The following is a 24,819-nucleotide window of genomic DNA, read 5'->3' as shown; positions in this document are numbered from 1 at the left end:
TTTTGAGCAGACATGAAGGATTTGGAGGTATTTTCTTGGGTTTTGTGGAAATTTGTGGGGGTTTTGTGGGATGTGACTGGAATTTGGTGGGGTTTTGAAAAGCTTTCTGCAATTTTGTTGGAGTTTTTTCTGGAATTTTGTGGGATATTGTGGAGACTTGAAGAATTCTGAGGGGTTTTTTTTAGATTTTGTGGAATTTTGTGGAGATTTGGTGGGATGTTTCTGGAATTTGGTAGTGATTTCAAAACATTTAGGGAATCGTGTGGGATTTTTCTGCAATTTTTGGGGATTTTTCTTGAATTTTGGAGGATATTGAGGAGATTTTGTCGGAGTTCTGGGGAATTTTAAGGGATTTTGAGTAGACATGAAGGATTTGGAGGTATTTTCTTAGGTTTTGTGGAAATTTGTGGGGATTTGGTGGGATGTTACTGGAATTTGTTGGGGTTTTGAGAAGATTTCTGCAATTTTGTTGGATTTTGTGGAATGTTGTGTGATTTTTCTTGATTTTTGTAGGATATTCAGGGGATTTTTGGAGATGTTTCTGGAATTTGGTAGGGTTTTCAGAAAATTTAGGCAATTGTGTGGGATTTTTTTCTGGAATGTTGTGGGATTTTGAGGACACTTGAAGAATTTTGTGGGATTTATCTTAGATTTTTTGGAAATTTGTGGCGATTTGGTGGGATGTTACTGGAATTTGGTGAGGTTTTGAGAAGATTTCTGCAATTTTGTGGGACTTTTCTGCAATTCTGCGGGATTTTGTGGAGACTTGAAAAATTGAGAGGGATTTTTCTTAGCTGTTTTGGAAATTTGTGGAGATTTTGTGGGATGTTTCTGGAATTTGGTAGTGATTTCAAAACATTTAGGGAATCGTGTGGGATTTTTCTGCAATTTTTGGGGATTTTTCTTGAATTTTGTAGGATATTGAGGAGATTTTGTGGGAGTTTTGAGGGATTTTGAGCAGACATGAAGGATTTGGAGGTATTTTCTTGGGTTTTGTGGAAATTTGTGGGGGTTTTGTGGGATGTGACTGGAATTTGGTGGGGTTTTGAGAAGCTTTCTGCAATTTTGTTGGAGTTTTTTCTGGAATTTGGTGGGATTTTGTGGAGACTTGAAGAATGATGAGGGATTTTTCTTAGATTTTGTGGTATTTTGTGGAGATTTGGTGGGATGTTTCTGGAATTTTGTGGCATTTTATTGTACAGCTGTGGAATGTTCTCATATTTTGTGGGATTTTGAAGAGACTTCAAGAATTGTGAGGGATTTTTCTAAGCTTCTTTGGAATTTTGCGGAGATTTGGTGGGATGTTTCTGGAATTTGGTAGTGATTTCAAAACATTTAGGGAATCGTGTGGGATTTTTCTGCAATTTTTGGGGATTTTTCTTGAATTTTGGAGGATATTGAGGAGATTTTGTGGGAGTTTTGTGGAATTTTGAGCAGACATGAAGGATTTGGAGGTATTTTCTTAGGTTTTGTGGAAATTTGTGGGGGTTTTGTGGGATGTGACTGGAATTTGGTGGGGTTTTGAGAACATTTAGGGAATTGTATGGGATTTTTCTGCAATTTTGTGGGATTTTTCTTGAATTTTGTGGGATATTGAGAAGATTTTGTGGGAATTTTGAGGGATTTTGGGGAGACATGAAGCATTTTGAGGTAGTTTCTTGGGTTTTGTGGAAATTTGTGGGGGTTTTGTGGAATGTGACTGGAATTTGGTGGGGTTTTGAGAAGCTTTCTGCAATTTTGTTGGAGATTTTTCTGGAATTTTGAGGGATTTTGTGGAGACTTGAAGAATGATGAGGGATTTTTCTTGGATTTTTTGGTATTTTGTGGAGATTTGATGGGATGTTTCTGGAATTTGCTGGGGTTTTCCGAACATTTAATGAATTGTATGGTATTTTTCTAAAATTTTGAGGGAGTTTGTGGAGACTTGAGGAATTATGAGGGATTTCTCTTAGATTTTGTGGTATTTTGTGGAGATTTGGTGGGATGTTTCTGGAATTTTGTGACATTTTATTGTACAGCTGTGGAATGTTCTCATATTTTGTGGGATTCTGAAGAGACTTCAGGAATTGTGAGGGATTTTTCTTAGCTTCTTTGGAATTTTGTGACAATTTGGTGGGATGTTTCTGGAATTTGGTAGGGTTTTGGGAAGATTTAGGGAATTTTGTGAGATTTTTTCCTGGAATGTTTAGGGATTTTGAGGAGACTTGAAGAATTGTGAGGGATTTTTCTGATATTTTGTGGAAATTTGTGGCAATTTGGTGGGATGTTTCTGGAATTTGGTAGTGATTTCAGAACATGTAGGGAATCGTGTGGGATTTTTCTGCAATTTTTGGGGATTTTTCTTGAATTTTGTAGGATATTGAGGAGATTTTATGGGTGTTTTGTGGAATTCTGAATGATTTTGAGGAGACATGAAGAATTGTGAGGGATTTGCGTAGATCTTGTGGAAATGAGTGGGGATTTTTTGGGATGTTTCTGGAATATGGTACGGTTTGGGGAAGATTTCTGCAATTTTGTGGCATTTTTCTGCAATTTTGAGGGATTTTTCTTGATTTTGTGGAATTTTTTGGAGATTTGGTGGGATGTTTCTGGAATTTGGTCGGGTTTTGGGAAGGTTTAGAGAATTTTGTGAGATTTTTTTCCTGGAATCTTGAGGAATTTTGAGGAGACTTGAAGAACTTAGTGGGATTTTTCTTACATTTTGTGTCATTTTCTGGAGATTTGGTGGGATGTTTCTGGAATTTGATAGGGTTTTGAAAACATTTAATGAATTGCGTTGGATTTTTCTTGAATTTTGCAGGATATTGGGGAGATTTTGTGGGAGTTTTGTGGAATTTTGTGGGATTTTGAGGCGGCATGAAGGATTTTGAGGTATTTTCTTAGATTTTGTGGAAATGTGTGGGGATTTGGTGGGATGTTACTGGAATTTGTTGGGGTTTTGAGAAGATTTCTGCAATTTTGTTGGATTTTGTGGAATGTTGTGTGATTTTTCTTGGTTTTTGTAGGATATTCAGGGGATTTTTGGAGATGTTTCTGGAATTTGGTAGGGTTTTCAGAAAATTTAGGCAATTGTGTGGGATTTTTTTCTGGAATGTTGTGGGATTTTGAGGACACTTGAAGAATTTTGTGGGATTTATCTTAGATTTTTTGGAAATTTGTGGCGATTTGGTGGGATGTTACTGGAATTTGGTGAGGTTTTGAGAAGATTTCTGCAATTTTGTGGGACTTTTCTGCAATTCTGCGGGATTTTGTGGAGACTTGAAAAATTGAGAGGGATTTTTCTTAGCTGTTTTGGAAATTTGTGGAGATTTTGTGGGATGTTTCTGGAATTTGGTAGTGATTTCAAAACATTTAGGGAATCGTGTGGGATTTTTCTGCAATTTTTGGGGATTTTTCTTGAATTTTGGAGGATATTGAGGAGATTTTGTGGGAGTTTTGTGGAATTTTGAGGGAATTTGAGGAGACATGAGGAATTTTGAGGTATTTTCGTCGATTTTGTGGAAATTAGTGGGGATTTTCTGTGATGTTTCTGGAAATTGTTGCGCTTTTGAGAAAATCTCTGCAATTTTGTGGGATTTTTCTTAGATTTTGTGGAGAGGAAGAATTATGAGGGATTTTTCTGGAATTTTGTAGAAATTTTTTTGAGATTTGGTGGGATGTTTCTGGAATTTGGGAGGGTTTTGAGAACTTTTAAGGAATTGTATGAGATTTTTCTGCAATTTTTTTGGATTTTCCTTGAATTTGGTGGGATTTTGTGGAGACTTCAAGAATTATGAGGGTATTTTCTTAGATTTTGTGGAATTTTGTGGAGATTTGGTGGGATGTTCCTGGAATTTGCTGGGGTTTTCAGATCATTTTATGAATTGTGTGGGATTTTTCTGAAATTTGGTGGGATTTTTCTTGGATTTTATAGGATATTGGGGAGATTTTGTGGGTATTTTGTGGAATTTTGAGGGAATTTGAGGAGACATGAAGAATTTTGAGGTATTTTCTTAGATTTTGTGGAAATTTGTGGGTATTTTCTGGGATGTTTCTGGAATTTGTTGCGCTTTTGAGAAGATTTCTGCAATTTTGTGGGATGTTTGTTGAATTTTGTGGGATTTTGTGGAGACTTGAAGAATTTTGTGGGATTTTTCTTAGATTTTTTGGTGTTTTGGTGGGCTGTTCCTTGAATTTGGTGGTGTTTTGAGAAGATTTAGGGAATAGTATGGGATTTTTCTGCAATTCGGTGATATTTTTCTTGAATTTTGTTGGTTATTGAGGAGAGTTGCAGAATTTCGAGGGATTTTTCTTAGATTTTGTGGTATTTTGTGGAGATTTTGTGAGATGTTTCTGGAATTTGCTGGAGTGTTCAGAACATTTAATGAATTGTGTGGGATTTTTCTGCAATTCTGTGGGATTTTTCCTGAATTTTGCAGGATATTGGGGAGATTTTGTGGGAGTTTTGTGGAATTTTGAGGAATTTTTGACAAAACAAGAAGAATTTTGAGGTATTTTTAAAATTTTGTGGTAATTTGGTGGGATTTTCTGGGATGTTTCTGGAATTTGTTGGGCTTTTGAGAAGATTTTTGCAATTTTGTGGGATTTTTCATGAATTTTGTGATATTTTGTGGAGACGGGAAGAATTGCAAGGGATTTTTCTTAAATTTTGTGGAATTTTGTGGAGATTTGATGGGATGTTTTTGGAATTTGCTGGGGTTTTCAGAACATTTAATCAATTGTGTGGGATTTTTTCTGCAATTTTTTGGGATTTTTCTTGAATTTTGTAGGATATTGAGGAGATTTTGTGGGAGTTTTGTGGAATTTTGAGGGATTTTGAGGAGACATGAAGAATTTTGAGGGATTTTTCTTAGATTTTGTGGAAATTTATTTATCTTTTCATGGATGTTTCTGGATTTTTGTGTCCTTTTGTGAAGATTTCTGTAATTTTGTGGGATCTTTCTGGAATTTTGTGGGATTTTGTGGAGACTTGAAGAATTATGAGGTATTTTTTTTAGATTTTGTGGAAATTTGTGGCAATTTGGTGGGATGTTTCTGGAATTTTGTGGGATTTTTTAATACTGTTGTGGAATTTTCTGGTATTTTGTGGGATTTTGAGGAGAGTTGAAGAATTTTGTGGGATTTTTCTTACATATTGTGGAAATTTGTGGAGATTTTGTAAGATTTTTCTGGAATTTGCTGGGGTATTCAGAACATTTACTGAATTGTGTGTGATTTTTTTAAAATTTTGTAGGATATTGGGGAGATTTTGTGGGAGTTTTGTGGAATTTTGAGGGATTTTGAGGAGACATGAAGGATTGTGAGGTATTTTCTTAGATTTTGTGGAAATTTGTGGGGGTTTTGTGGGATGTGTATTGAAGTTGTAAGGGTTTTGAGAAGATTTCTGCAATTTCATTGGATTTTTCTGGATTTTGTTGGATTTTTCTGTATTTTTGTGGGATGTTCTGGAGATTTGGTGGGATGTTTCTGGAATTTGTTGGTCTTTTGAGAATAATTCTGCAATTTTGTGGGATTTTTTTGAATTTTGTGGGATTTTGAGGAGACAAAGAATTATGAGGGACTTTTCTTAAATTTTGTGGAAATTTGTGGAGATTTTGTGGGATGTCTGGAATTTGGCAGGGGTTTCAGAACATGTAGGGAACTGTGTGGGATTCTTTTGCTATTTTGTGGGATTTTTTTGAATTATTTAAAATATTGAGGAGATTTTGTTGGAATTTTTGTAGAATTTTGAGGGATTTTGAGTAGACATGTAGAATTTTGAGGTATTTTCTTAGATTTTGTGGAAATTTGTGGGGATTTTCTGGGATGTTTCTGGAATTTGGTAAGGTTTTGAGAAGATTTAGGGAGTTTTGTGGGTTTTTTGTTGAATTTTGTGGATTTTTTCTGGAACTTTGTAGGATTTTGAGAGCATTTGGGGCATTTTTTATGAAGAGTTTGTTGAAAAAAACAGGAAAATAAAAGGAGTGAATCTGCTGAAATTTTGGTAAACAAAGCTGAAAAGCAAAACCATCCAAAGTTACCTGAACTCCGCGATAAATCCGCATGGTTTGGCCCAACATCAGGCAAATGGGTTTAAAATCATCCCAAGGTGTCCAAATGCAACCAAAATGGCATAAAAATGCCCAAACTGGTGTAAAACCCACTCCAAATGGCCTAAAATCACCCTTGAATCTCCCAAATGGGTGCAAGATCCACCCTGAAAGTCGCTGGTTTTGTCTCAAATCACCCAAAGGGCCCCAACATCCCCCAACCTGGCCTGAAACGCCCAAAGGGACCTGAAATCACCCGAAAAGGGCTCGGTTCGAGCGGCACCGGGACTGGGAGCGAGACCGAGACCGAGACTGAGACTGAGACTGAGACCGAGAGCGGGCCTGAGACTGGGACTGAATCCGGCACCGGCACCGAGACCGGCACCGCTCTGGGACCGGGACTGAGACCGGGACCGGGACTGAGACCGGGACCGGCACCGCTCCGCGATTGAGATCGACACCGGGACCGGAATCGGCTCCGGGAGTGCCCCGGGACTGCTCCGAGACTGAGACCGAGGCCAGCACAGGGACTGGGATCAACACCAGGAGCGCTCCGAGACCGAGACTGAGACCAGAACCGGGATCAGCACTGGGATCACTCCTGGAGCAGCACTGGGATCAGCACCGGGATCACTCCAGGACCAGCACTGGGATCAGCACCGGGATCACTCCTGGAGCAGCACTGGGATCAGCACCGGGATCACTCCAGGACCAGCACTGGGATCAGCACCGGGATCACTCCTGGGCCAGCACTGACACTGGGACAGGAACTGCTCCAAGGCCAAGACTGAGACCAGGACTGAAACCAGCACTGGCACCGGCACTGAGACTGGCACCGCTCCGGGACCGAGACCGAGACCGGGACTGAGAGTGAGATGGAGACAAAGACTGGGAGTGGGAGCGCTCTGGGACCGACACTGGGACCACCACAGCTCCGGGACAGAGATCGACACCGGGACCGGAATCAGCTCTGGGATCGCTCCGGGACCACCGCGTTCACTCCGGGCAGTTTTGGCCTTGCCCCCGGGTGAGACTGGGAAAGGCAGGGAGGGACTGGGAAGGAACTGGGAGGGAACTGGGAGGGAACTGGGAGGGAGCCCTGGGCAAGTCGGGACCGCCTTGGTTCGCATCGTTCCGGTGCAGCCATCCCGGTCCATGTGGTCCCGGTCCATGTGATCCCAATCTCTGGTGCTGATCCATACGGTCCCGGTCTGTGCAATCCCAGTCTGTGCAATCCCAGCCCATGGATCCCAGTCTGTGTGGTCCTGCATGGCACACACTCCAAGAGTCTGGAATTCCAGTTCCCAGCAAGGAAAAGCTGTTCCTGCCCTTGAAGGCAAAGCTCTTGAGAAGGGGCCAAGAGCCAAGTGCAGCAAGATCTTACAGTGACATTTCCCTGCCAGCCCCCAGAACTTCAGCCATGCTTGTTGTAGCTCCTGGACTGGGAATTAAATCAGGGGAGGGTCTCTGGTGGGAGCTGCCCTGGGTGCAGGGAGATGCTGATGTCAGTGTTCAGGAACACACATAATCACAGATTGATTATATGCAGGTGCTATATTGAAGCGCGTGGGAACTAGGGGTATCAGCAACCCAAATCTAGCTCCATCGTCTTTGTCCAAAGTGCACATATTTCTACAATTTCAGCTGTAGCAGTAATCACTATAACAACCTTATCAATATTGCTTCATTAATATTGCTTGATTAGCTTTGTCAATATTGCTTCATGAGAGTTGGCTCATCCTTGTATGAACATGTACGAATCTTATCTCTGGGTGGGTATCCTGGAATCCCCAAGTACCAGTTCCCGTTACCGTAAATATTTCAGCTTGCTACACCATCCCCAATACCAGACATTCTTGCGGCCTACTTCTTCATGGTTTTAAGAAACATTTTCAGAAACATTTAACCCCATAATAACAAGGCTTTCACTGCTGTGGTGTCACAGGCAGTGGAACACTGCGGCTGTCACGGCTGTGGTGTGTGATAGATTGACATTTAAGTAAAAAAGACAAACAGCTAAGGATGTTAAGGTTGCTGGAGGATGATGGGAGTTTTTTCTCCCAGCCTGTAACTGGTCATTTTTGAGAATTGACAGTAGTTTTGACCATTGAAAAGTGATATCAAGCTGTGAACATCACCCTTTAAAATTTAATCCCGGGAATTTCTCTTTCTCTTTGGTTCCTGGCTTTTGAAGAGGTAACAGGGCTCTGGTTCAGCCTCCTCTCCCCCAGGCCAGACAAGGGCACAGGGGGAGTGGGGCTGGCCGGAGTTCTGCGGTTCCTGGTGGGGGATGGAGACTGTGAAGTGACAGGAGCCCCTTCCCAGAGGGAAGTACTCCCATCTGTCCTACTGGTCTGGCCTTAATGTAAATCTTTGAGTTCATCAAAGGGTCATTGCTAAACAAAACCTTGGTTTTGCCTGCTGACATTGCTGGTCAGGCGGTGTCCCAGGAGATGCTCTTGATGGTTGCCTCTTTTCCTGGGCATGGCACTGGAGGAGGTTCAGGCCCAGGTGATGCCACTGAAGGAAATGTGCCCTCATCCCAGGGATGCTCAACACAGACTCCCCCAGCCCCTCAGTGCCCCGCCGCTGGTCACAGCAGCCCCTGCCTGGCTCCTGCCTGCCCACACCATGGTCAGCCCCGCCTGCTCCTGGACATGGAGCTCAGCCAGGGCTGGTGCTGTGTGGGCTTTGCTGGTGGTACCAGCCGGACACTGGGGTGAGAGCTCCATCTCTTTATTGGAACAGAAGAGCTGTGCTGGGCCCTGCCCTGGCAGGAGGGACCCACCTTCAGTCCAGGCCACAGAGCAGGGCGGGTCCCTTCAGGGACACAGGGCCTTGCTTTGGCTGGTGGCAGCATCTGCACAGCAGCAAGCTGGTAATGCAGCTGTGACAGGGACATCACGTATGGGCATGGAGATGTGAAATGTGTGGTGCAGGTGTCCCTGAGGGAGGTGTTTGGCTGGACTTGTGAAGCTGCAGAGGGGAACCTGTTGAGAGAGGAGATGGCTGAGGCCCCAGCTGCAGCTGGCACACAGGGACCCTCTGGCACACTGGGAGATTCTCACTGTGCTCAAAGTTTCCCTCTGAAGACTAAGAGGTGAATGTGGATAGGCTTAGCAACTGATCTGCAGGCCAAACAATTGAGTTAGCAAAAGCAGAAATTGAGAAAATACAAGTTTATCCATAGCAAGGAAGAAATCAAGGCCGTTAGCATGGAAACCAATAAAAAGGGACATATGGGGTATTTGCAGTTATGTAATACATGCCTTGGAGGCAGCATACTTACCTTAATAATCTCTTGTAAACTCTTGCCAATCTATTGTTGATGTTAATTGCTTTGTACCAATAAAATACATTAAGCCATTGCTTTGCCCCATGAATATAATGAGCTGTTTTGATGTAACTAATGAGTTAAGATCATGCTTTGTTTAGAGAATAAAAGTTGACCACACTTTGTAATGAAGAAGAAGCCATTGTAGTCTCTGCACAAGTGTGTGTCGTGTGTCCGTCTCAAGTGACAGGTGAGAAATTCAAAAACACCTTTGAAAAATCCTGAACTACTATGGAAATTGAGAATAAACATTTGTGGATTACTTTCTAAAAAAAAAAAAAAATCAAAATATTTCTAAAATCTTCTTACTTCTAAAAATGAAATACAAAGATAACATGGTGCACCATGCCTGGCTGCTGCTGGCAGAGCAAGAAGCTGATAATGTAGCTTTGGTGGGGACAACAGACACTGACTGGGAGATGCAGGAAGACAGGTGTAGTTCTCCCTGATTGAAGCCTTTGGCCAGTCTTCTGAAGCTGCAGAGGCGCTCCTGTGGAGAGAAGAGGTGGCTGAGGCCCCCAGCTGCCGCTGGCACTCAGGGACCCTCCTGCACAGCAGGGCCCAGAGCTGCCAAGGCTCCCCAGCACGGCTGGAGCTGCTGGCACAGCTTGGCCCAGCTGGACAGCTGCCCCTCAAGGCCCTGGAGAGCAGGGGATGGCTCTGGGCAGGGTCCCTGCTGTCTGCTTTTCAAGGGCAATCTTATCACCACTCTTTCTCCTGCCCACCTTGCTTTGCCTCTGCCTGGAGCTCCTGGGACTGCTCCTGGCAATGATCAATAATCACTGCTTATTCTGTCAGGATAGGGACATTGAGAAGTTGTCTCCAGCATGCACCATGATCTTCACAATGTGATTGACCAGGACTGCACGTCAGTCCATATCTCAATGCCAGTCTGGACGGGAGTACAGATCAGAAGCGTTTTCATGGTGTGCTGGGCTCCCCATCCTGTTTAGGGAATGGGGCACTGCAAGGAGGTCCTCAGTGGCAGAGAAGCCACTGCCTGAGATGTAACCCCGGGTGCCTCCTGTGGCTCAGGGAGCAGCTGTGGCTGTAAATGTGTGTTTGTCTGCAGCACAGAGCCAGGGCTTAGCAAGGCCCTTGTTGTGCCTCGGGCACTGCTCGGCAGCCCCATCGGACCCGGGGCCTCAGCCCTTCCCTGTTGGGGACTGACCTGGCCCGGCCCAGCCATGGGGCAGGGCCCGACAAGGGCGCGGTGGGTCCAGAGGCCCGGCCTGGCCCCGGTCCCCAAGGGATGGGCTCTGTCTGCCTGCACAGCCCACAGGCGAGGCCCGAGGCTCTGCAGGAAGCTTCCTGCCAGCTTTGCACAACCTCCACCGAGAGTGTCCCTTTGCTGTGCTGAGAAGACAAACAAACCCCTCTAGTTTAACCCTACTGCACACCTCATGAGGGATCTCTGCAAATCTCAGGAGAGACCATATTCATTTGTGCCTTATGAAGAATCTCTGCAAACCTTGGCAGAGACCCCAAAATATCCCTTGTTCCTCACAGGAAATCTGTGCACACCTTTTGAGAGACCCAAAATAACCTCATGTGCCTCACAAAAGAATCCGGCCCCCGGCCCACTTTAGGAAGGACTCGGCTCCTCTCCAGGCCTTGATGGCAACCACTAAATGGTCACGTAAATCATGAGGAACTCAAGCCCCCTGCCAGTCTTACAGGGTTCTCCAGTCACCTGTTGCCATAGAAGTGATCCCAATTCCCCTAAGAATTTCAAGAGGAAACCTCAGCCACATGCACCACTTACAAAAGACCCAAACGCGTGCCTGTCTTACTGGAAAACACAACACCCTGCCCGTGCCTCACGAAGGACCCCAATCATCTGGCAGCCTTACAGGGGTCCCCCATCACCTGCATGCCATAGAAAAGCCAGGTGTGCCATTAACTCTAGCCAGCAGTGTTCCATGACAGAAACCTCTCCAATGCCTTTCTGGGAATTGGGAACACGTGCTGTGGTGCCAGCTGCATCTGTGGGAGCCATGGGCAGCGTGAGTCTGTGCTGTGCTCCACTGCTGAGCTGGCAGCACGGTGGATACAGCCAGGATATTCTGTTTCCCACAGGTCTGGAGCCTGCAGGCACCTTGCTGTCCCCAGGCATGGGCTGTGCCACCCAACAAAGCCCAGAAAGCCGGGAGCAGAGCCCAGGGTCAGCACAGCTGCTTGGGCAGTGGCTCCTTCAAGGGACAGGGGCCAAACCCATCCCTGAGCAGCCACTGCCACCCCTGACCCTCCCTGCTCTGTGACAGCTCCCCCAGCCCAAGGGGACAGAGCCAGGCCCTGTCAGGACACACTGGAGCTTTGGCCTCCCCCTCTGCCCATTCCCCACCATGGGCATCCCTTTGCAGTTGCTGCCAGGTTTCAGGAAGTGTCTCCCATGGAGGGACCCCAGCAGGATTGCTCAGTAGCCGAGTGCCCTGAGCCTGCTGGGGATAATTCCTCTGCGCTGGGCCGGCTTTGTCCTGGTGGTGCAACAGTAAGCATTAAGAATTAAATGCAATTTTATTTTTTATTGCAGAAATGTAAAAATATTCTACTCTTATCAGATTTATAAAACTACAATGAAAATTCCTAAACTGACATGGAAATAGGGAAGAAATATTTGTGGATTTATTCTACAAAAAAAAAAAAAAATCTAAATATTTCTAAAAATTTCTAATTTTGCGAAACAAAAAAGAAAGGTAGTATGGTGTTTCAGGAGCCATGTGCCTGGCTGCTGCCTGCCCAGTCTGGGCTGTGCCCAACCAAGCAGCTCTGCCACTGCTGGTAGTACCAGCCAGATACCAGAGCTGAAGCCCAAAGGTGCTGCTGGACTCAAGCCCTGCCTTGACAGGAGACCCTTGCCTTCTGTCCTGTCTGGAGACCAAGGCCAAACCCTTTGTGGACAGAGACTTCTGTTCTGTGTGTTGGTGGCAGCATGGGCATAGCAATGAGTTGATAATGCAGCTGTGGCAGGGACAACGGACACTGGCTTGAAGATGCAGGATGACAGGTGCAGGTCTCCCAAACTGAGGTGTTTGGCAGGACTTGTGAAGCTGCAGAGGCGCTCCTGTGGAGAGAAGAGGTGGCTGAGGCCCCCAGCTGCCGCTGGCACACAGGGACCCTCCTGCACAGCAGGGCCCAGAGCTGCCAAGGCTCCCCAGCACGGCTGGAGCTGCTGGCACAGCTTGGCCCAGCTGGACAGCTGCCCCTCAAGGCCCTGGAGAGCAGGGGATGGCTCTGGGCAGGGTCCCTGGCCAGGAGCAGGCCCCAGAGCACCTCTGCCTGTCAAGGCCAATCATGTCCCTGCTCTTTCTCCTGCCCACCTTGCTTTGCCTCTGCCCGCTACTCCTGGGGCTGCTCTTGGCCAGGCAGCCTCAGTGGCAGCCAGCACTGGCTGCAGCCCCAGCGGGCTCCCCAGGACAAGGCCCAGCAATTAAGAGGCCAATGAAAGGCCTGGGCAGCAGCAGAACTCTCAGCAGAGTTATTTGGGCAACCAAGGACTATCCACAAGTCCACAGCAGCCTCACTGGGAATGTTTCCTGACTATGAGCAGCCTTTCAATAAACTGTTTGAGGCCGAGATCACAAAACACTCACCGTTTTCTCTTCCAGCAATACCAGATTCCAGCACAGCACATCATCAGGAAAACTGCTCCACCAGCCACAATGGCCATTAACTTAATCAAACCATGTGTTCCCTGGTAGAAAACTCTTCTCATGCTTTCCCAGATATTCTGAGCATGTGTTGTGGTGCCAGCTGCATCTGTGGGAGCAATGGGCAGCGTGAGCCGTGCTGTGCTCCACTGCTGAGCTGGCAGCACGCTGGATACAGCCAGGACGTTCTCTGTTTCCCCCAGAGCTGGGGCCTGCAGGCACCTTGCCACCCCTTGGCACAAGACTGCTCAAACCCCTGAGCTTGAATGGCACAATTTCTCTGTGCTGTGCTGGTCTTCTCCAGGCAATACTTGTCAAAGACATGGATAAGGATCAGGAAAATGCCCAGGGTTTTGGAAATGCTCCTGGGCCACCCCTCTTCCAAACAGACCCTAAATGTGAACTAGCCCGAGACCGGAAATTTTCAGGTGTGCATGGCCTGTGCTGTAGTTTGGGCTCCCTGTCAGCTGATGCCAAATGCCTTCCTGCAGAGGCTGGGGAGAAGCTGCAGCCAGGCCAGGCTGGGAAACAGCCCTGCAGGGCATGAAAGCAGCAGCGGGGCAGCGAGGCTGCCATGGATCTGCTTCCTGCTGTGCTGGGCACAGTGTGTCCAGATGTGCAGAGAAATCCCCCGGCTGCTGAGTCTCAGGAGGAGGCTGAGGGACATGGACCCACCACGGCATCCCTCCAGATCATTCAGGATTATGTCCAGATATTTGAGTTCCCCCATTGCTACATTACTATCTCCTATAGGTTTGTTCTTCTTTCTCAGGGGACCATAATATAAAGTATTTCCATTTCCCAGGAAGGGATCCCAGAGAACCAGTGCTCAGCCTGTGGGGTCAGCAGGGATGCACCACACACCCCAGTGAAGGGAGCTGGGTTTGCTTGCAGAATTTAGCTCAGGAGCTGGGAAAGTCCTTGCTGCAGACACACCTGTAACTCAACAGCCACAGAAGCTTCTCTCATCTCTGCTGCACAGGCAGCACTGAGCCACAGGAGCAGTGAGAGGATCACGCAGAGCAAGGACACACACGTGCACGGCTCTGTCCTGGCACCTGCAGCGATGCCGCCCTGGCCGAGCTTTGGGCTCTGAGCTGGCAGCTCTCCCAGGGGGAAAGGCCTTCACCTACCCTCAGAATATTCCTCATCATCAGGCTCAGTAATTGATATGGATCGGGAATCCAGATCATCCTCATAATCAAGTTCATCTGCAACGAAAGGCAGGACAGAACAGCTCCTTTGACACTGCTGAAGATTCTTCTTCAGGCCAGAGTGGCAGTGAGTGCACCTGGGTGACTGCTGCCCTCCAAGGCACTCCCTCATCTCTGCCTTCCACTCAGCAGCAGGGGCAGGGGGACCACATGCCTGCAGTGGCCCCACAATGGGATGGGAGGAGCCCCTTGCATGGCAGTCAGGAGAGAAAGGACTCACTGGAGCTGCCAGCAGCTCTGAACTGAGCCCCAGGCAGGGCCAGGGCTTGGCAGTGGCAGCCAGAACAGCTCAGGCTCCGTGTGGCCGGCAAATGAGCCACACAAGGCACAGCCCCGGGGCACAGCCCAGGGCCCGGCCCCTTCCTCTCTGCTCTTCTCCGTGGCTGCACAGAGCACATTGAACTTCTTCATGAACAATGAACATTGGCATTGCACACGGGAAGAAGACTGACAGCTAAATGCTCCTTCCTCCCACTGACAGCGATGCTGTGGGATCACTCAGGGCTCCAGAAGGGAGCAGGGCGAGGTTTCCAGAATCCATCAACCTTCAGACTCTCAAGGGAAATGGCACATGAGTGAGCTCTTGCCACCTTGACACTGATTATTCTGTGTAGAAAGGGACATTGAAAACTTGCCTCCAGCATCTGGCAAGGTCTTCAAACCACCATCTACCAGCACTTGCAGATGCTCCATGTCACGATCCCAGTCTAGAAGGGAGCACAGATCAGAACCATTCCATGGTGTGCTGGGATCCCTTTCTGCCTTAGGGAACTGGGCACTGCAAGGGGGTCAGGTAAGGCCATGGGAGCCAGATGTCAATGGACATGGCCAAAGCTGCAGAGGGGCCTGAGGAAAGCTCTGGACTGGCTCTGGTCACTCTCAACACCTTTTCCATGCTCTGTGCAAAATCCCTGAAAGGCAGGCACTGCCATGCAGCAGAGATATACAGCTCAAGCCTCAGCAGGGCTCAGGCCCAGAGGCACAGCAATTACCTCCTGGGACTGTGCCTGGCATGGCCTCCCTTCCTGCAGCAGAGGCTGCCCATGAGCCACTGCTTCCTCCAGGAAACGCTGCCTTCAACACAGCCTTTGGGTTCATCTCTGGAGAAAGGAAGAGCCACAGCTGGATCAGATGGAACCATTCCCCATTGAGGAGGTGGCATGTTCAAGAGGCAATATTTGTCAAAGTCATGGATACGGATCAGGAGAAAAGCCAGGTTATTTGGGCTAGCCAGGGCCCTCCCTCCTCCAAACAGCCCCTACACCTCATCTAGCCCAAGACTGAGAAATTGCAGGGGATCTCTGGGTGTGCATGTTTGGGCTCCCTGTCAGCTGATGCCAAATGCCTTCCTGCAGAGGCTGGGGAGAAGCTGCAGCCAGGCCAGGCTGGAAAACAGCCCTGCAGGCCATGAAAGCAGCAGTGGGGCAGCGAGGCTGACATGTATCCCTTCCTGCTGTGCTGGGCACGGTGTGTCCAGATGTGCAGAGAAAGCCCCCGGCTGCTGAGTCTCAGGAGAAGGCTGAGGGACATGGACCCACCATGGCGTCTATCCAGTTCACTCAGCATCTTGTCTCCCGTAGGTTTGTTCCTCCCTCTAGGAGAAACTTAACAGAAAGTATTTCCATTTCAGATGAATGGATCCCACAGAACCAGGGCTCAGCCTGTGGGATCACCAGGGACACACAACTCACCCCTGTGATGGGAGCTGGGCTTGCGTGCAGCAACCAGCAAAGGAGCTTGAAATGTCCTTGCTGCAGACACACCTGTAACTCAACAGCCACAGCAGCTTCTGTCACCTGGTTCCTGCCAGGTTGTCAATGATTATTCCTTGTTGGGACAGTGAGAACATACCTGCATGGGGCTCCAGAGGCAGAAAATCTTCATGAAGCCAAGCTGCTGGAGAAGCCTTCCTACCACGCTTGTCTAGAAAGGAGCACAGATCAGAACCATTCCATGGTGTGCTGGGATCCCCTTCTGCCTCAGGGAACTGGGCACTGCAAGGGGGTCAGGTAAGGCTGTGGGAGCCAAAGGTCAATAAAAATGGCCAAAACTGCAGAGGGGCTTGGGGAACTCTGGGTTGGCTCCTGGTCACTCTCCACCCTCTTTGCAGGCCCTGTGCAAAACCCTGGTGGGGCATTGGGACTCTCATTGGGCTCTCCCTCCCACAGAGGAAACCTTTAAGCCCTGGGCCAAGCCGCAGCATTCAGTGCCACCGATATCCCAACCTCCCTCCTGCCCTCTCTCCTGCCCTCCGTCCTTCAGCTGGGACAGCTCCCCCAGCCCAAGGGGACAGAGCCAGGCCCTCTCAGAGCACACTGGAGCTTTACCCTCCCCCTCAACCCTTTCCCCACCATGGGCACTCCTTGCAGCAGCTGCCAGGTTTTTGGACGTGTCTCCCATGGAGGGATCCCAGCAGGACTGCTCAGTAGCCAAGTGCCCTGAGCCTGCTCAGGATAATTCCTCTGCACTGTGCTCACACAGCCAAGCAGCAGCGATGGCAGCTCAGGCCCCAGCAGGGCTCAGGCCCAGAGGCACAGCAATTACCTCCAGGGACTGTGACTGTGCCTGGCATGGCCTCCCTTCCTGCAGCAGAGGCTGCCCATGAGCCACTGCTTCCTCTGGGAAACGCTGCCTTCAGCACAGCCTTTGGGTTCAACTCTGGAGAAAGGAAGAGCCACAGCTGGATCAGGTGGGGCTGTTCCCCAACAGGAAGGTGGCATCTTCAAAAGGCAATCCTTGTCAAAGTCATGGATAAGGTTGAGGAAGCCATCAAAACTTTGGAGCCAGGCCAGGGCCCTCCCTCCTCCAAAGAGCTGCCATTCCACATCTGCCCCAAGACTGGAAAATTGCAGGGGATCTCTGGGTGTGCATGGACCATGGTGCAGTTTGGGCTCCCTGTCAGCTGATGCCAAATGCCTTCCTGCAGAGGCTGGGGAGAAGCTGCAGCCAGGCCAGGCGGGGAAACAGCCCTGCAGTGTGTGAAAGCAGCAGTGGGGCAGCGAGGCTGACATGGATCCCTTCCTGCTGTGCTGGGCACAGATCAGAACCATTACATGATGTGCTGGGACCCCCTTCTGCTTCAGGGAACTGGGCACTGCAAGGGGTTTGGGTAAGGCTGTGGGAGCCAGATGTCAATGGACATGGCCAAAGCTGCAGAGAGGCCTGGGGAGCTCTGGGCTGGCTCTGGTCACTCTCCACCATCTTTTCAGCCCCTGTGCAACATCTCTGGAGGGGCAGTGGGACCAGCCCAGGGCCCCTGAAGCCTCTGTCCCTCCCACAGAGGAAACCCCCCCTAAAGCCCTGAGGAAAACCATCCCCAAAGCTTCCCAGGGAGAAGGAAGTGCTGTCCCAGGAAAGGGAAGCCAGGCCGCGGGCTCACCTGCTCTCCCTGCTCGCCACGGAGCAGCCTGGGCAGCCCTGTCAGGCAGGGCCACTGCCAGGAGGAGCAGGAGGAGGAGGCGCAGAGCAAAGGCCATGGTGCCTTGCCCACTGCCAGTCCTGCAGCTCTTGCTGCCACCACTGTCCTGACACCGCTGTCCCAATGTCAGCACCGCTGCTGCCGCCGCCGCTGCTGCCACAACAGTCGTGGTCAAGGACTGACTGCTCGGTCCTTGTGGTGCTGTGCAACCACGGGGCTCTGGGACCTCTGTGACCTCAGAGCCTGCTGTCACCTCAGCCTGCTGTCACCCCACAGGCTGCTGTGACCTCATGGCCTTGGCTGTACCCCCCAGGTGTACTCCCATCTGCACTCCAATCTGTACTGGACTGATTGTAAATTTTTGACTTCATCAAAGGGTCATTGATAAACAAAACCTTGTTTTTGCCTGCTGACATTGCTGGTCAGGCGGTGTCCCAGGAGATGCTCTTGATGGTTCTTGATGCCTCTTTTCCTGGGCATGGCACTGGAGGAGGTCCAGGCCCAGGTGATGCCACTGAAGGAAATGTGCCCTCATCCCAGGGATGCTCAACACAGACTCCCCCAGCCCCTCAGTGCCCCGCTGCTGGTCACAGCAGCCCCTGCCTGGCTCCTGCCTGCCCACACCATGGTCAGCCCTGCCTGCTCCTGGACATGGAGCTCAGCCAGGGCTGGTGCTGTGTGGGCTTTGCTGGTGGTACCAGCCAGACACTGGGGTGAGAGCTCCATCTCTTTATTGGAACAGAAGAGCTGTGCTGGGCCCTGCCCTGGCAGGAGGGACCCACCTTCAGTCCAGGCCACAGAGCAGGGCGGGTCCCTTCAGGGACACAGGGCCTTGCTTTGGCTGGTGGCAGCATCTGCACAGCAGCAAGCTGGTAATGCAGCTGTGACAGGGACATCACGTATGGGCATGGAGATGTGAAATGTGTGGTACAGGTGTCCCTGAGGGAGGTGTTTGGCTGGACTTGTGAAGCTGCAGAGGGGAACCTGTTGAGAGAGGAGATGGCTGAGGCCCCAGCTGCAGCTGGCACACAGGGACCCTCTTGCACACTGGGAGATTCTCACTGTGCTCAGTTTCCCTCTGAAGACTAAGAGGTGAATGTGGATGGGCTTAGCAGCTGATCTGCAGGCCAAACAATTGAGTTAGCAAAAGAAGAAATTGAGAAAATACAAGTTTATCCATAATAAGGAAGAAAGCAAGGCCGTTAGCATGGAAACCAATGAAAAGGGACATGAGGGGTATTTGCAGTTGTAATAAATGGAATTGGTTTGTGCTAACAAAAGTGTAACTGTTACTAAAGTTGTTATTACTAGAAAAAATCAAGAATCAGTGTTACAAAACAGATGTACCCCTTTGCAGATGTTGCATGTCAAATTCAAGGTACAGGATGTAGTTTAGAAGATAAATGGTGTCTCAAGACCAAAATGGCCTTGAGATGGACCAAAATTAGAACAAATTTAGGCATTGGGCCTAAAGATTAGTAAACATAAGGCTAATTAGTAGACTAACATAACACAACGCTTAGTACACACACACAAACCTGTAAGGTTATCCAAAGGACGATGAGGAAGAGGTGAAGCCTTTGCCAAAAGACCACCAAAAGAAGACTGAAGACCCCCTAACAACAAGTGAGGCGTGCGCCATGAACAAAAGTGACATAAAGTCAGAAAAGTCGGAAATAGGAGGAAACTTACAGGAAACATTAATGAATATGTATAAGCATACAGTATGTAAGTTTAGCCAGAAGTGCTTTGTTTTGAACATGAGGCAATGTGGGAAGCCTCCATAGCCTGGTCAGTTTTGCTTATGCTTTAATCATACTTAATTTCTAGCAGATTATAGATATAAATTTTAATTTTTTATTAAACTGTATTATTTTACTAAACTGAATTCTTTTATACCACATTACTATTCAATTTAGTAAATTGCATTGATTTTTAATTAAACTGCCATTAAGCCAAGGGACCTAGTTGTCAAAATTCTAATTTCATTTATAACAATATTTTAACAAAGAAGGCTGTTACAACAAGACTGGTATTTACCAAACATGACACAACATGAGGTATATTAACAAAGAAGGCACCTTACAGTGACAACATTCTACTGTTCAAACTGTAAAACATCTTTGTGTACTGATCAGGAGGTCACGATTTACTCTTTACAATCCTGATGCTGAATGTCTCCTGAGGACATCTGGTCACAGAGAAGAATGAGCCCCTTGTGGGCTGCCCCTGTTTGGACAACCTGCTCCTCACCCCGAGCCTCAGCATGTCTGACATCGCCCACCTGGGACTGACATCCCAAAACATTGAAAACATTTCTCTTTATAATTTTTCTTTATAATTAAAATCTAATTAATTAATAAAAATAAAATTTTATTTTTATACTATTATTCTGAATTTTTATAACCTAATTTTTATATTTATATAAAAGAATTGATACATTTTTAGCAATTAAAAACATTATCGGTCCTTGGTTCAAAGTACCACAATTCCCTTCATTAATTAATTGGTCACTATTTCTCCCTCTTTATGATAATTACACATATTTTTAGTCCTTTGATCATCATTTTTATCATTTTCTCAGACAGGGTAAAAGGGACCACTTTGGGGTCCATGGGGAACTTTTCTGGGGAACATTTGGGGCAGTTTTGGGTCTGGGGAGGGAATTTAGAGAGAACCTGGGGGTCTGGAGGACACTTAAGAGGAGCCGGGTGGGCACTTGGAGGGGCACTTAGGGATTCTGTGGGACAATTCGGGGTCCGGGGGAGCACTTGGGGGTCCAGGGGGGCGCTTGGAGGTCAGGGAGGGGAATCTGGGGGCCCTTCGGGGTCCGGGCGGGCACTTGGGGGGCTGTAACAGGGAATCTATGGGCCGCGGGGGATGATGGGAGTTGTAGGCGCCGGTATAATACGGTTTAAAGGGGCCGCGGAGCATCACGGGAGTTGTAGGCGCAGCTCCAATGGATTCCGGTGGGGCGCGGGGCATGACGGGAGATGAAGTCCCGGCTGGAATAGCGCTCTATGGGCGCCGCGGAGCATGATGGGAGCTGTAGTCCCGAAAGTGGCTCGGAAGGCGCGTTTGGCGGTGTGGGGAAGCGCTTGGAGAAAACTTTTGCGTCCGAGCCGTGCTGCAGGTGCTGGGGGTGAATGTATACGGCTCGGGAGCACTTGGGGGGAACTTGGGGAGCTGTAACCGGGCTCTTTAGGGCGCGGGGCACGGCAGGAGGTTTGGGCGCGGAACTGTGTTGTGGGATGATGGGAGATGAATTCCCAGCAGTGGCTGGAAGGGGAATCTGTGGGGTCGGGAACATTCAGGGATGCAGGGACGCTTTGGGGGTCCCGAACGGGCGCTGAGGGGGCACTCGGGGATCCTGGAGGGTTTGGGGAACACTTATGGGACATATGGGGGGCGATCCCGGGGTTCTGGGTAGCGCAGGGCATATTCCCAGTCCTTCCCAGTTCCTTCCAGCATGATCCCATTTGCTCTCAACCACTCCCAGTCAGCGTCAGCATGATCCCATTCACTCCCAGTATATCACATTTGCCCCCAACCTGGTCTCAGTTGCCCCCTGGAGGCTCCTACTCACTGCCAGTATCATCCCAGTCTGATCCCAGTATGATTCCAGTCTCCCTCAGTGTGATCGCAGTCTCTCCTGGCATGGGCCCAGCTGCTCCCAGTATGATCCCAGTATGATGTCAGTACACAGCCAGTGCAATCCCAGCCACTGCCAGGATGATCCCAGTATAAACCAGTCCCTGCCAGTGCTGCCACTCCTGGGATCCCCCAGCCCTCTCTGTGTTCCCCCCTCCCGCATCTCCCCAGAGCAGCCCCAAGGGCTGGCAGTCCCCAGCCAGGGTCCCCAGCCAGCCCCAGGTTGGATCTGCAGCCCCCAATTTTCCCAGTTTCCCTCTCCTTTTCCCCGGGCCGGGTTCCCCCCGTCCCCAGCGGGTGGGAGCAGCGGAGAGCCCCGCGCTGCCCATCCCGACCTGTCCCGGCTCCATCCCCGCTCCTGCCGTGGGCTGTGAGGGGTTTGGGAACGGGGCACCGAGGGTGTCACTGCTCCTGGGGGAGGAGGAGGAGGGATGGAAGAGGAGGGATGAAGAAGGAGAGAGAGAAGGGATGGAAGTAAGAGAAGGAGATGGAGTTAGAGAGGAGAAGAAGGAGGGATGGAAGGGGAGGAGAGGGAGGAAGATGTTGTAAATACTCCACAAACCCCTTCATTCTTGTCCCTCATGGGGATGTGTCCGCCCTTCACAGAACACGGGCGGGAAGGGGTCTCAAAATATATCCAACATGGACCTAAGGTATTTTAGACAAAGAAGGCTCAGACTTACGAGACGTGGTCCTGGGTTTATTGTATGTGGATCGCCTGGGACAAGAAAGAGGCTGAGATTCCTCGGGTGCTCTCTTAAACTTGGGGGAGGGGGTGGCCAGGGGATACAGGGGGGTTACAGCCAATGGGATAGGGAAAAGAAAAGGGAGGTTAGGTAGGGACTGACCTTATACAACACCAGGATTTTTTTGGTGGGGATATTTAAGAATTAAGGACTGCAAAGCTGAGCGGAAAATGCCCCTTGGGGGACACTGGGGGTCCCAGCATCCCTGAGTGGGGAGATGGAAACAGGGGGAGCTTTTTGGATTCCTGGTGCTCCCAGCAGCCTGGGGAGGGCAGGGACCGAGCAGACAGGGGACCCAAAGTACAAGTGTGACCCCCAGCAGCTGGGACAGGGGGGAACCCCTGAACACCAAAGGGGAGAGACCAGAGATGGGGAACTCCTGGGAGGCATTTTCAGGGCTGAATCTTGGTGTTTGGGAGGTTTTTATGGAAGGCTGGTGACTTCTAGAGATGGATGTGGGCAGGAGGAACCCCCATACCCAATGTGCTTGTGAATTGTATTTTTCCTAAACCAGTATTTCCCATTCCCAGACCTTGTCCAGATGGAGAAGGAGGCTGTGAGGAAGAGGAAGATGCTCCAGGACACCCAGGCAGGTGAGGAGGAAGTCAGTGCCCCTTTCCCCCTCTCTCCTGCTCCATCTCCCATCCCAGCCTGGCCCCCGGCTGCAGGACAACCCCGCTGCCGACGCCGTCCTGCCGGGGACGCACTGGGGGGATCTCCTTCCCCTTCCCTCTGGCACGGAGGCAAATCCCATCCTCTCCTTGTCCTTCCTCCCCCAGACAAGGAGCTGAGGATGGAGACCAGGGAGGACAAATCCCCACAGCAGAACCTTATGGAAGAGGCCATTTTGAGCAGCTCCACAGTGCAGGAATCCAATGGGGAGGAAAAGCTTCAGAGATCCCGCCGGAGGAGGGGCTCCAAACCCATCCCAGGGTGCTCTGAGGAGGAAAGACCCACCCTGTGCCGGGAAAGTGGCCAGAGATCCAGCCGGGGCTCTGAGCTGGTGGTCCATGAGCAGCTTCAGGATGGGGTGAAGCCCTACAAGTGCTTGGAGTGTGGGAAGAGCTTCAGCCAGAGGAAAACCCTGATCCGCCACCAGATGATCCACACTGGGGAATGGCCCTACGAGTGTGAGGAATGTGGGAAGGGCTTCAGCTGCAGCTCCAACCTCATCCGTCACCGGCGCATCCACACTGGGGAGAGGCCCTACGAGTGTCCTGAGTGTCAGAAGAGGTTTCACAGCAGCTCCACTCTCCTCGTGCACCAGCGGATTCACACGGATGAGAGGCCCTTCTGCTGTCCTGACTGTGGGGAGGGCTTCAAGCAAAACTCCCACCTCATCACCCACCGGCGCATCCACACTGGGGAGAGGCCCTACGAGTGTGGGGAATGTGGGAAGAGCTTCAGCCAGAGATCCCACCTGATCATCCACCAGAGGACCCACACTGGGGAACGGCCCTATGAGTGTGGGGAGTGTGGGATGACCTTCAGCCAGAGGTCCCAGCTGACCATCCACCATCTCATCCACACTGGGGAGAGGCCCTACGAGTGTGGTGAGTGTGGGAAGAGGTTTCAGACCAGCTCCACTCTCCTCCTGCACCAGCACATTCACACGGATGAGAGGCCCTTCCGCTGCCCCGACTGCAGGAAGGGCTTCAAGCAAAACTCCACCCTCATCACCCACCAGCGCATCCACACTGGGGAGAGGCCCTATGAGTGTCCCCAGTGTGGGAAGAGCTTCTCCAGGAGCTCTAACTTGACCCAACACCAACAGAGGCAAGGGAAGGTAAGGGAAGCCCTGCGAGTGCCCCAAGTGCAGGAAGAGCTTCATGTTCTGCTCCAGCTCCATCCCCCATCAGAGGACCCACGTTGGGCAGAGCCCTGATGACCCACGTTCCCAGTGATCTGTGTTGGGAACACATGGGCTGTTGGTCATTTTATTTTGGTTTCAATTATCTTTTGATTCATTCTCATCCCTTTAAATCCAACAAATGGTGGTAAAAATCAACAAATTCATCAAAGGCATCTAAAACCTCACATTTTACTAGTGCTTCAAGGCAATCTTGGAGATACTTGTGAGTATTTGAGGGTTGTGGGGTTATTTGGTGGAGTTGTCTCCATTTCTTGGCACTCAAAGAGGTGAGAGGGATCGATCTGTCACCTCAAAACCACTTATTGCCACTGAAACCTTCTCAATCCCTCTCCAAAATTATTCAATTCCACAGCCCCTCAGGGTGTGATGCCTCATGTTTTAGCTTTCATATTTTTCATATTCTGCACTGCCTAGGTTTGTAGTTTTGAACTTCACGTTAAGTGTTAGTGAGCTCTCTTCACAGAGTAGGTAGAAAAAACAATTCCTTTTCTAGCTTGATACCAAGAACAGTTGTTACAAGTTCCAGGCCCAAAAGCATAAACAAGGGTGGACTGAAGAGAGAAAACAAGAAGGGTGGGATTTCATCATCTGAAGCTGTAATTGGACAATGAACCCCAATATGCAGATGGACCTAAACTTCTAAAAATATGGGACCTCGTGATGATTTGTCCATTTTTATGACCATTTTTGGTCCATCTTGGGTGTAGCCCTGGCCAGGCTCTTGTACTGCCCAAGGTGTATCTGTAACGTGCTGGTCGTGAGTGAGGAGACAAAATCCACGACTCGTGCTCCAGGTGCTCATCAGACAAAACAGCCTTGTTTATTATTCAGAACTCACTTGAATACCAAATTCAGATTTCCCAGGCTAGACAGCCATTGGCTGATACTTCCCTCCCTGCTCTGC

The 24,819-nt window shown here is 49.3% G+C and overlaps 1 pseudogene; it reads left to right on the top strand.

The window, feature by feature from the left end:
- The window catches only part of LOC131586324 (zinc finger protein 850-like), a 505,482-nt pseudogene extending 481,538 nt beyond the window's left edge, over positions 1-23,944 (top strand).
- The last annotated feature ends 875 nt before the right edge of the window (positions 23,945-24,819 follow it).

Source organism: Poecile atricapillus, chromosome 19 (assembly GCF_030490865.1).
Source record: "Poecile atricapillus isolate bPoeAtr1 chromosome 19, bPoeAtr1.hap1, whole genome shotgun sequence".
Lineage (NCBI taxonomy): Eukaryota > Metazoa > Chordata > Aves > Passeriformes > Paridae > Poecile > Poecile atricapillus.
The sequence above is the reverse complement of the archived record's forward strand: the minus strand, read 5'-3'. Positions and strand labels throughout refer to the sequence as shown.